Here is a 9,325-nt window from a genome sequence, read left to right as displayed (position 1 = left end):
AAATTAATTTTATACTCCTATTTACTTTAAATCTGGAAGGGTACATTCTTTTTGTTCTTTGTTAGCACTTTTCTGAAAGCTACACTGTATTACATCAGCTAGAATTCACATTTAATCAGGTATGGTTATGTTCTGTTCTGTGAAGAAATGCTAGTCTTGTGATATTGCCTTTCTCTTTTTCCTGAATCTTATTTTGTTCTTGGGTGACATGGAATTTAGCAGGTTTTGTAGCAGATCCATCCATTACTGAGCAGTTCTTTAATGGATTTGGATTTCAACTTTGACAGGTGACAGCTTGCTATAACATAGCTATATCTATTTTTAGGGATGAGACAATACAATGCAATGGTTCCAGAAGCTGAAAATGAATGGATTATTAATTGAATTTCTTTACCGTCATTAAAATCTGAGAAATTATCATTAAAATTTTTGGATTTTTATGAGACAAAATTAAAATGATTTATTTTAAAACATAATCTATGCTCTACAAACAAGAGTTCCTGCATGTGTATTACACCTCTCATGGTATGTGTAATCTCACGTTGTAAATACTGTAGGGAAATAGTTACATTTTTGTGGGAAATTCCCCCCAATGCCAAAGGCCAACACAATGCCTATGCATCTCTTAAGGCCTAATTTGAGGATATAAACAGTGCCCAGAGCTTGTTCTGGACCTACAGGAATAGGTTGTAAACAAGCATAACCTGGAATTAATTCACATAAATTGTAGGATTAAATAGCAAATTAATTAGTAAAAATCATAATGAATTAGTTTGTAATAATCTGACTGTTTGCAAACAGAACAAAACTAGTTTTTTTTCACAAGGAACGAATTCTACCAGCCCCAAATTATAAACTGAGATCTAGGTGCCCAACTCTCATTGAAATGTAATGGAAGTTGGGTGTCTAGTTCCTTAGGCTTCTTTGAAAATCCTAGGTTCAATTTACTTTACACAGTGTCATAAATGTCAACATTTTTAGTAAGGTGGCAGCCTGAGGTAGACTCAGAAAAGCCAAATATTCATAGAATGCCTTTGATCCTAAACGAGCCTAAAACACGTAATAAGCTATATACAGACACTGCCACTGATATGATTGTAGTCAGGTGGCACGAAAAATGCTGCACCACAGGGAAATTTTTCCTAAGACTCTTATGACGATCCCATGGCATTTTCATATATGTCCACATAGAATCCAGATCTTGTCTGCCTTGAGGTGTCTTAAATATGTTCGTTTATTCACAGTGAAAAAAGTACAGATGGGCAATTTTTTTTTTTTTTTGATGAATAGTAATGCACATTTTGGATCACCAAATCTATTCATAAATTTGAGTTGAATTTGTGAATAATTTCAGCTGAAAAAAATTGGATTTTTTTTTTAAAGTTGAAATGAGTCATTTCATCTGTTTCAGAATGAAACATTGAATTTTCATTTCGGAACAGCCTTTTGTTTAGAAATTGGGCTTTTTTAAACAAACAAATTTGAAGGTTAAAAAAAAAAGACCAAAAACAACAAGAAAAAAACCTGAAAAAAATATTATTTCAGATCAAACTAAACATTTTTTTGTTTCAGCAAGAATAAGTGAGGGAAAATCAGTTTAGATTCAAACTGAACCATTTTTTTTTTCTTCTTCAGATTTTTCAGTTCGGCCCCATAATGAGGCAGAGTGGCCTCATTCCAGTACAGGGGGGGGATTTAATCACCCTGTTGGGCTCAGCAAATTCTGTGCCACCCCCCCACACAGGAAGTGTGGGGGTGGGGCAGTAAGTATAAGAACAGAGCCCTGCAGCTCAGTTGGAGCCAGCCATCCCTCCCAGGGAGCAGAACTGCCAGCAGAGCCCATGACTGGCTGTGGCAGATGATGAATGCCCTGAGCCAACCTGGAGAGTAGACAAACAGCTGCCCCAGGAGATGGAAAATCCTGAAGAGGGAGTGGAAAGCAGGCTCCCCAGTAAGGAGACTGGGAACCAAGTCCCAGCACCCATGAAGCGGCCCCACCAAATGCTGATAGGAGGTAGCCCAGGAGAATGAGACATTGGGTCCTGTTGTGGTGCCGAGAGGTGAGGCAGCGACCCCATATTTTCCCATCATCCCTGCGATGGGTTCACCTGTCACTTCTAGGTCTCTGGGCTGGGACCCAGTGAAGCAGGGTGTGCCTGGGTCTCCCTACCTCCAGCCCCACACTCGAACCCTGAGATCGAAAGCCTGAGCTGCTGGTTCCTCGCAGCCAATCAGGCAGTTCAGATATAGCTCACCTGTGTTCATTAGTCTGCCTGGAGAGTGAGCTAGCTAGTCCCATGCTTAGCTGCAGGCCTTCATTCCTGACACCTTCCTAACTTGCTGTCCAGATGTATTGTTTATACATTTTATGAGTATTTCATATAAGCCCACAATTGTTCATAGTTTGGTCACAAAACTAGTCAATAACTAAAGGAACCATTCCTATAGTCATACTACATATATATCTCACTGAAGTTAATGGATGTTTTGTGCTATGCAGCTAGCAAGATATGGCCTAAGATACAGAGTTAAGACCAGAAGAGCACTTGTTTGGTAATGTCAATAAACTAAATATACCTAAATTAATGGACAGATCTGTAAATATAGAAATTCAATAACATGGAGGCACTAAAAAAGAACAAGGGTCAACCATGTGGAGATTATCCAGATTCTGTGATGGAAACTTGCTAGTGTTACTAAAGGATGGCAACATCAGAACACATGTACAGCTGTCTCCATCTGCGGATAGGGAGGCTCTACACCTACACATCTAGAGTAGCAGAATATAACTTGAAAAGGAAATTTTAGTACCTGCTAATTTTCTGTTTTTGTTCCAGTGACTGGCAGATTCCGGCAGCACAGCTGAGGGAACATGGTGAAAATCCATGTTTTAAGAATAATAGTCAAATTTTATTTAATCTGTATGTTGAATCACTATCAGGGATTAGTTTAGTTTATAAAACCACAGACTTCTTGGTTGTGACCTATTGCCGATGAAGGTTGGCACATGCCCAGGCCACCCAGATCAGGATGGAAAATTGGGGTTTTTGTTTTTTTTTGTAGTGTTGGCAGGTTGTACCCTCATATAACATATTTTAATATATTCTTCCCCCAGGTTGCTGGTGAGTGTAGTTTGAAAAAGGCTAGGAGAATGAGAACTGAAACAAAGTGTTCTTTTGGTGAGTGGGTCTGCCTGAGGCCAGCTCTAAGGGAGACTGGCACTGTTGGGTGAGGGCTCTGGCTGCATTAAAATTTTGTTGGACTGTTTTAGGCAATGTGGTCTTTCCTCAGTCCTTCAGATGCCTTTGATGTTACAGTATGAAGGAGGCTTCAATATACTCTGAATTATGTTAATAAGATGTGACTATCAGGCTCAAAAAAAGTGTTCAATTTGGCCTCTGCTGAGGACACCTCATGATCTCTACTGCACCCAAGAAGTTAAAAGAATCAAACTTAACTCATAAATGTCATCATACATTTTTCATTTACAACTTGCAAACAAATAGGATTTTTTTTTTTTTTTAAGTGAAGAATAACCCCAGTGGGTTATATGTCCCTAAGGAGTTGGCTTAATAGGAAAAATAGAAAACAGCATCTTTTGTTTGGTTGGTTATTGACATTGCTGGAATTACACTTTCTCTGAACAATTTAAATGAAGGCTTTGAAAATGTTGGTTGAAGAACTAATTTCGTAGGAGTTATTTGTTCAAATGTAGAAGTAAATTTTGTCGTTTGTGAAAGGTGCACTATTAACAGCACTGAAAATGAAGTCTTCCGTTTATCCAGAGAGAGGATATAGTACTGTTGCCGTAGTGAAAACTATCTACACTGGCTCCCTCCTGTGTGCCTAAACCCAAGTTAATTATCCATGTCAGAAAATTCAATATTTGGCCTTTCTGCTGAGATTCCAACCAATATACTAATTATCATAGGCCCAAATTCTGAAGTCCTTATTTTATTCTGACAGAACTCCCATGGGTGTCAGGGGGAGTTTTTATGAGGAAGGACTAAGGAAAAAATTAAGGAAGGGGCTTCAAGATTTGGCTCACAAAAGAGAAGAGATGTGGGTAGCAAAACTGTTGCTACCTGCTCCATTCCTCTGACAAAGTTTGCTTCTCTCCTTCGTTTGGCAGAGCCAGAATCTGGCTGTAAGGACATGGTGGGAGTGAGAATGGGATATATTTGTTATGCTGAATACCTTAAGGGAGTTCTATTTTCTGTTAATGTTTGCTAGTTAATACTGGTATTGTTTTTAATATTTGTGCATGCGCCCAGAAACAACTGTGGTGGGCACAGTTTTAAAGTAAATGAATAAAATATAGAGCCTTGAACCTGTAGATAGCCAGTTCAAATCCATCCTAGGTTGGTAGTGAGTGGAATTTACTACCATAGGATAGTTGCAGAGACTATGTGAAAAGGCCTGGGACACTCAGTCTAGTTTAAAGAAGAACAGGAGTACTTGTGGCACCTTAGAGACTAACAAATTTATTAGAGCATAAGCTTTCGTGGACTACAGCCCACTTCTTCGGATTCAGTCTAGTTTATATTACACAGGTGCCCTGGCACAAAAATACACTGCTATAAGCACCGCCCTTTTTGGCACTCTAAAACTAGAAGTCAAGGTTGATCAGGCATGAATTCCTTTTTTTATTCTTCAAGGTGGTCCCACCAACTCAAGCTCTGAGGCACATTGGTAAGACAATATTAGGAAGCTTGCACTGTCAATACCCATGGTGTACTTGTTAATAAGTAGAAGATTATCCTTTATTTTCCCCATTAATGTTTTTGCTTTTGTTCTCATAAGCAGGAACTTAAGTAAACTTACTTGAGACTTTTTACTCTGTGCTTTTAGGATACATAATAAATTGCATGGTACATAATTTGCCCTTTTCATGCTATCTTCCTTTTGTTGTTCATTGTTGATTGGCATCTGAGCTGGGTGATTGTTCCAGAATAGCAGGTCAGGGAGCAAAAAGAGGCTGCATACACCCAGCAGTGACCAGGACTGTAAGTTCTTATAAAGTGGAAAGGCTCTGAAGGAGACAAGCACGCATATTTATGATTATTATATTATGATTCTTGCCTTCAGCTCAGCAGTTTAATTTAATGTGATAAAGAAACTATCAACTTGGCTTAGGCTGCAGCATAAGCCATGTCAGAAATTGAACTGAAAAAATTCTCTTATCTTTAATTGCCTCGATACATAGCTATACTGCTCTTAGATTGAGAATGAAAATGTATATGGCGCCTTAACTTGGCAGTGTGTGCACTCATGCACACTTACTCACTCTTGTCTCATACTCAACAGGTCTGAAACATGACTGTAAAAATGGCATTGGATAGTTGTCCATTATTGTTTCTATGGCTTATAGATCAAATTTCTGTGGTTGACAGAAAGAAACTCTTTTTACTTAACTTTCAGCCCTCCAAACTCAGCTGGAATCTGAAAGTCAAACAGTGTTCTCTGTGCCCATCAACAGAATACAGACCAATTCTGCCCTCAGTTCCACCTGTTGAACTTCAGTTTCTTCAACTTTGCCTTCAGCTGAGTGTGTGTGTGTGTGTGTGTGTGTATAGATAGACAGATAGGACCCTTCATTTTTGGTTTTTATTTTATTTATTTTTTCCCAGGAATATATCCATTTTTATTACTACAACAACAAAAACAACTGAAAATAGGTGCAAAAAAAACTATTAATAATTGTATGGGTAATATCAGGGTTGAGGTAAGGACAAGGGGAAAAAGTATTCAGTAGATTAATGCTTTGATGAACGGAATTCAATGTGGTTTGCTGCAGAACTAAAACAGAATTCAAAACACAATGCCACCTCTGAGTTTAAGAAAACAATCTCAAAATAAAACTTTTCGTTTGAATAAACAGTTCACTGTTGTAGACTTAGAACTATTAGCCTATAAACATTTACATTTAATAATTGGGCCCAATATTTTAAAATATTTATAAACATTCACTGTCTTATGGGAAATCTTTCAGTGTAATTTCCAAAAGTTCTGCGTAGCATAGGCTCACAGCAATCTTTTTAAGGAGTCTTTTTCAAGGCCCTTTCTCCTACAGTCTTGGATGTAGCCAAATTTCAAAAATACTCTCGCCACATCAGGTGAGCCAGGTGGGACACTGAGGATGCAAGAGGCAGCATGTGTCATAGTTGGAAAGTCGGTGCGGTGGATTTTCCACTATTCAAGAGGAGTGATGCTGCAGCTGTCCGGGGAAGGCACTGCCATGTAGGCATGGAATTCACTTTTCAGTTTTGTACTTTCTTCATTTAGAAGTCACAAAGGGGGAGCATTCTCTTTAAATTTATCAGCTGAGGCCACACTTTTACAATGAGGGTCAAATAGTACCATGATTTTCCAGAATGATGATTCACTGTGAAAAGCTTCAGGGGACATATTGCAAGTGACAGTAGCTTCCCACTTCTTTGATAGCTCTTTGTAAAAACTTTGGAAAGCTTTTGCGAAGTTGTCCTGCTCAGTGACTGGCAACACAGAGAAAAGATCTGTTTTTTTCCCTGGAATCTCCCCAGATGTGCTTTTGTGAGAAAGTTTTGAAGAGATATTGTTAGCCAGAATGCCATATACCTCTGTATTAGAAAATGTGCCATCTGTTAAAGAATTGGATTCCAGTTTCTTCTGTGCTTCATGTAGTGGTTGAAGTGTTTCACTCAGGAATTTGAGTTTTGTTCAAAGGTTTTACTTAATTTCTTGCATAGTTGCTTGAGATTTCAGCTTTTTGGCTTTTCCACTGTTGAACTTTTAAAAGTTGCACTAAGACACCCCATGCCTTCTGAACAATGTGTGCAGCCAAATACAGACTAAATCATCTATTTGCAAACATCATAGAGGTTTTTTGTTTTACTTGAATGCTTGAAAACTGCACCAGCATCTATTACGAATGTTTTAAAATCAGCCATTTTGGGAATACCTAGTGCATGAGAGACAGCAACGTGCAGTGGGTGAGCTGGGCAAGACAAACGAAGCAATTCAGGTTTTTCTTTCAGCTTTACATCTTGTGTGGACTTTGTGCAGTAAGAAGCTGAGTTGGAATTTACTGTTGCAACGTACTTCCAGGTAACTGCATATTCATTTAAAGTGTTAGAGACACAAGCTGCAACTGTTTGACTGTTTGCTGATTTTGCAAACTCCAAATCTGCCAAAATGAGTTCAGGCTTCTCCACAACAAAATCAAAAAAATGAAAACAAAATCACCAGGATGGGGCAGTCAAGAACATCTGGCGAATCATAAAAAAATCAAACAACTAACTATATTTCCAGCCAACCTCTCTTTAATTTTGTTGGTCAAAGCAACATCATTCTCCTCCAAATATTTCTTGGTCAGATTGATTGAATTTGGCAAGGATTTTGCAGATGGATAGAAATTTCATACAAAGTCCCCCAAAGGACCATCAGCAAGGACTAGCAGCTGCCCTGAAAAGCAGAGGGTATGTACAAATTCACTTATTACATCGTGTTGATCTCGCTCTTTCTGCTGTGCCTGAACAAATGCTGATTCCAATGTTTGCTTGTTTCTATTTTTGCAGCCTTGTTTTAGTCTAAAGTGTCGTTTGCTCTCCAAATGTTCTCTAATCCGGTCAGCCCGAGTGTCAATGTTGATGCCACACCATTTGCAGCGCATATACTCAACTTCATCCTTTTCTCCCGTGTTTTTTTTTAAACTTTCAAATATTTTTTTGTGTTCTGAAATGGATTCTGATGCAGATTTTCATTTTCTTTCCATTTTAGTGTGTCAGATCTTTAAACAATTATCTTCTAACAGCTTGAAATGTGTATATGGTGGACGTGAGATTCAACAGTACGTTCAAATGTGCATGCACTTCAGAGCTTGTGTGCATGCCTGTTTGTTTATTGTGTGTATCTTCTAGACTAATACATAGCCTTACTTCAACAGGCAGCTTTGCATATACACACAAACTAATGTATTATCATAATACATATCTCATGCAATGTATTGTATTTTCCTAATAAAACAAGTTTTTTATATATATTGTGTATGTGTGTATATATAAGTATTATTCGTTTCCCCCCCACACACAATTTTCTCCCTACTTTGGTATCATTCAAATTTATATAAATTATATAAATTTGAATGATACCAAAATAGGGAGAAAATTGAGGGGAAAAACGAATAATACTTTTTGTAAAACCTGGGATTTTTTTGGTAAGAATAGTTTACAACTGAAAACAAAGAGGTGTGTGTGTGTGTGTGTGTGTGTATATATATATAATATAATATGCAAACCCACTGACTTGACCCATCTGGCCCTTCACTTGGAACTTTAGTTAACAATTCGAATAATGGTGCATGGGCCAGAAAAGAATTGAAGTCATTTTCTCAAAGCTGGGTTGGCTCTGCAGGGCTAACAGGTACAGAAAGTAATGACAAAATAAGTTCATTGTTTTTTACTAAAGTAGACATAAGTCACTGAACACAAAAAGGGAGCAGTTCAGTAAGACCGTGGCACTTGCTACATAATCACTTCTGACCATAACTGCATTGAAAAGAGATGTATTAATGAGCCCATACACTTGATGAATTCTCTCATCTGAGTAACCTTTTATTCAATGTCTTGTTGTTACTCTGACATCAGATCCACCCTTTGATGTTCATCTGTAAAATAAGGAATTCATTTTAGAGAAATGAGTTTTGTAAATACTTGTGTACATTTCTTATTTGACAGAATTATTGTTACCTGGCTTTCCAAAGTGTGATATTCAATGACATCCTCTAATACATATCTCACCACCCTGAATCCTCCTTAAATCCACCCTTTTAACCATGATACTGCTTGAGTCCAAAGCGATTTTAGGATTCCCCTGCCTACTTAGGAAACTTCTAATATTGGAGGACTGGGGTTTCTCTCTGACCTTTTGTCACGCTTTGTTCTCAGCTATTTGCTTAATTTAGCTGCAGCCAGTTATTTGGCTTGTCTTCCGTATTGATTGACGTCAATTGGCTTTCAAGTCTTTAGTCTCCATGATTATGGAATCGGCTCCCAGTAGAGTTAAAACATGCAGAATAAATACCTTTTACTCTTTTAAAATTAAAATGAAAGAAACTGAAGCTTGATTTTACTTTTAATAGCTTTAACTTGTTGTGAAGGACATTGGGACTATTTGTGAAGACTGGTGTATAAAAACGTGCTCTGCACTTGATGTATCTTGAGGAAGGACGGTTCAGTGGTTTTAATGCTAGCTGGGACTCAGGAGACCTGTGCAACATTGGCACTTGGTTGGTCAGTGACACAGTTCCCCATCTGTAAAAAGGGTAAGTGCTATTTATTCCCAATCT

This window comes from Trachemys scripta, chromosome 3, assembly GCF_013100865.1.
Source record: "Trachemys scripta elegans isolate TJP31775 chromosome 3, CAS_Tse_1.0, whole genome shotgun sequence".
NCBI classification, from domain to species: Eukaryota; Metazoa; Chordata; order Testudines; family Emydidae; genus Trachemys; species Trachemys scripta.
The sequence above is the reverse complement of the archived record's forward strand: the minus strand, read 5'-3'. Positions refer to the sequence as shown.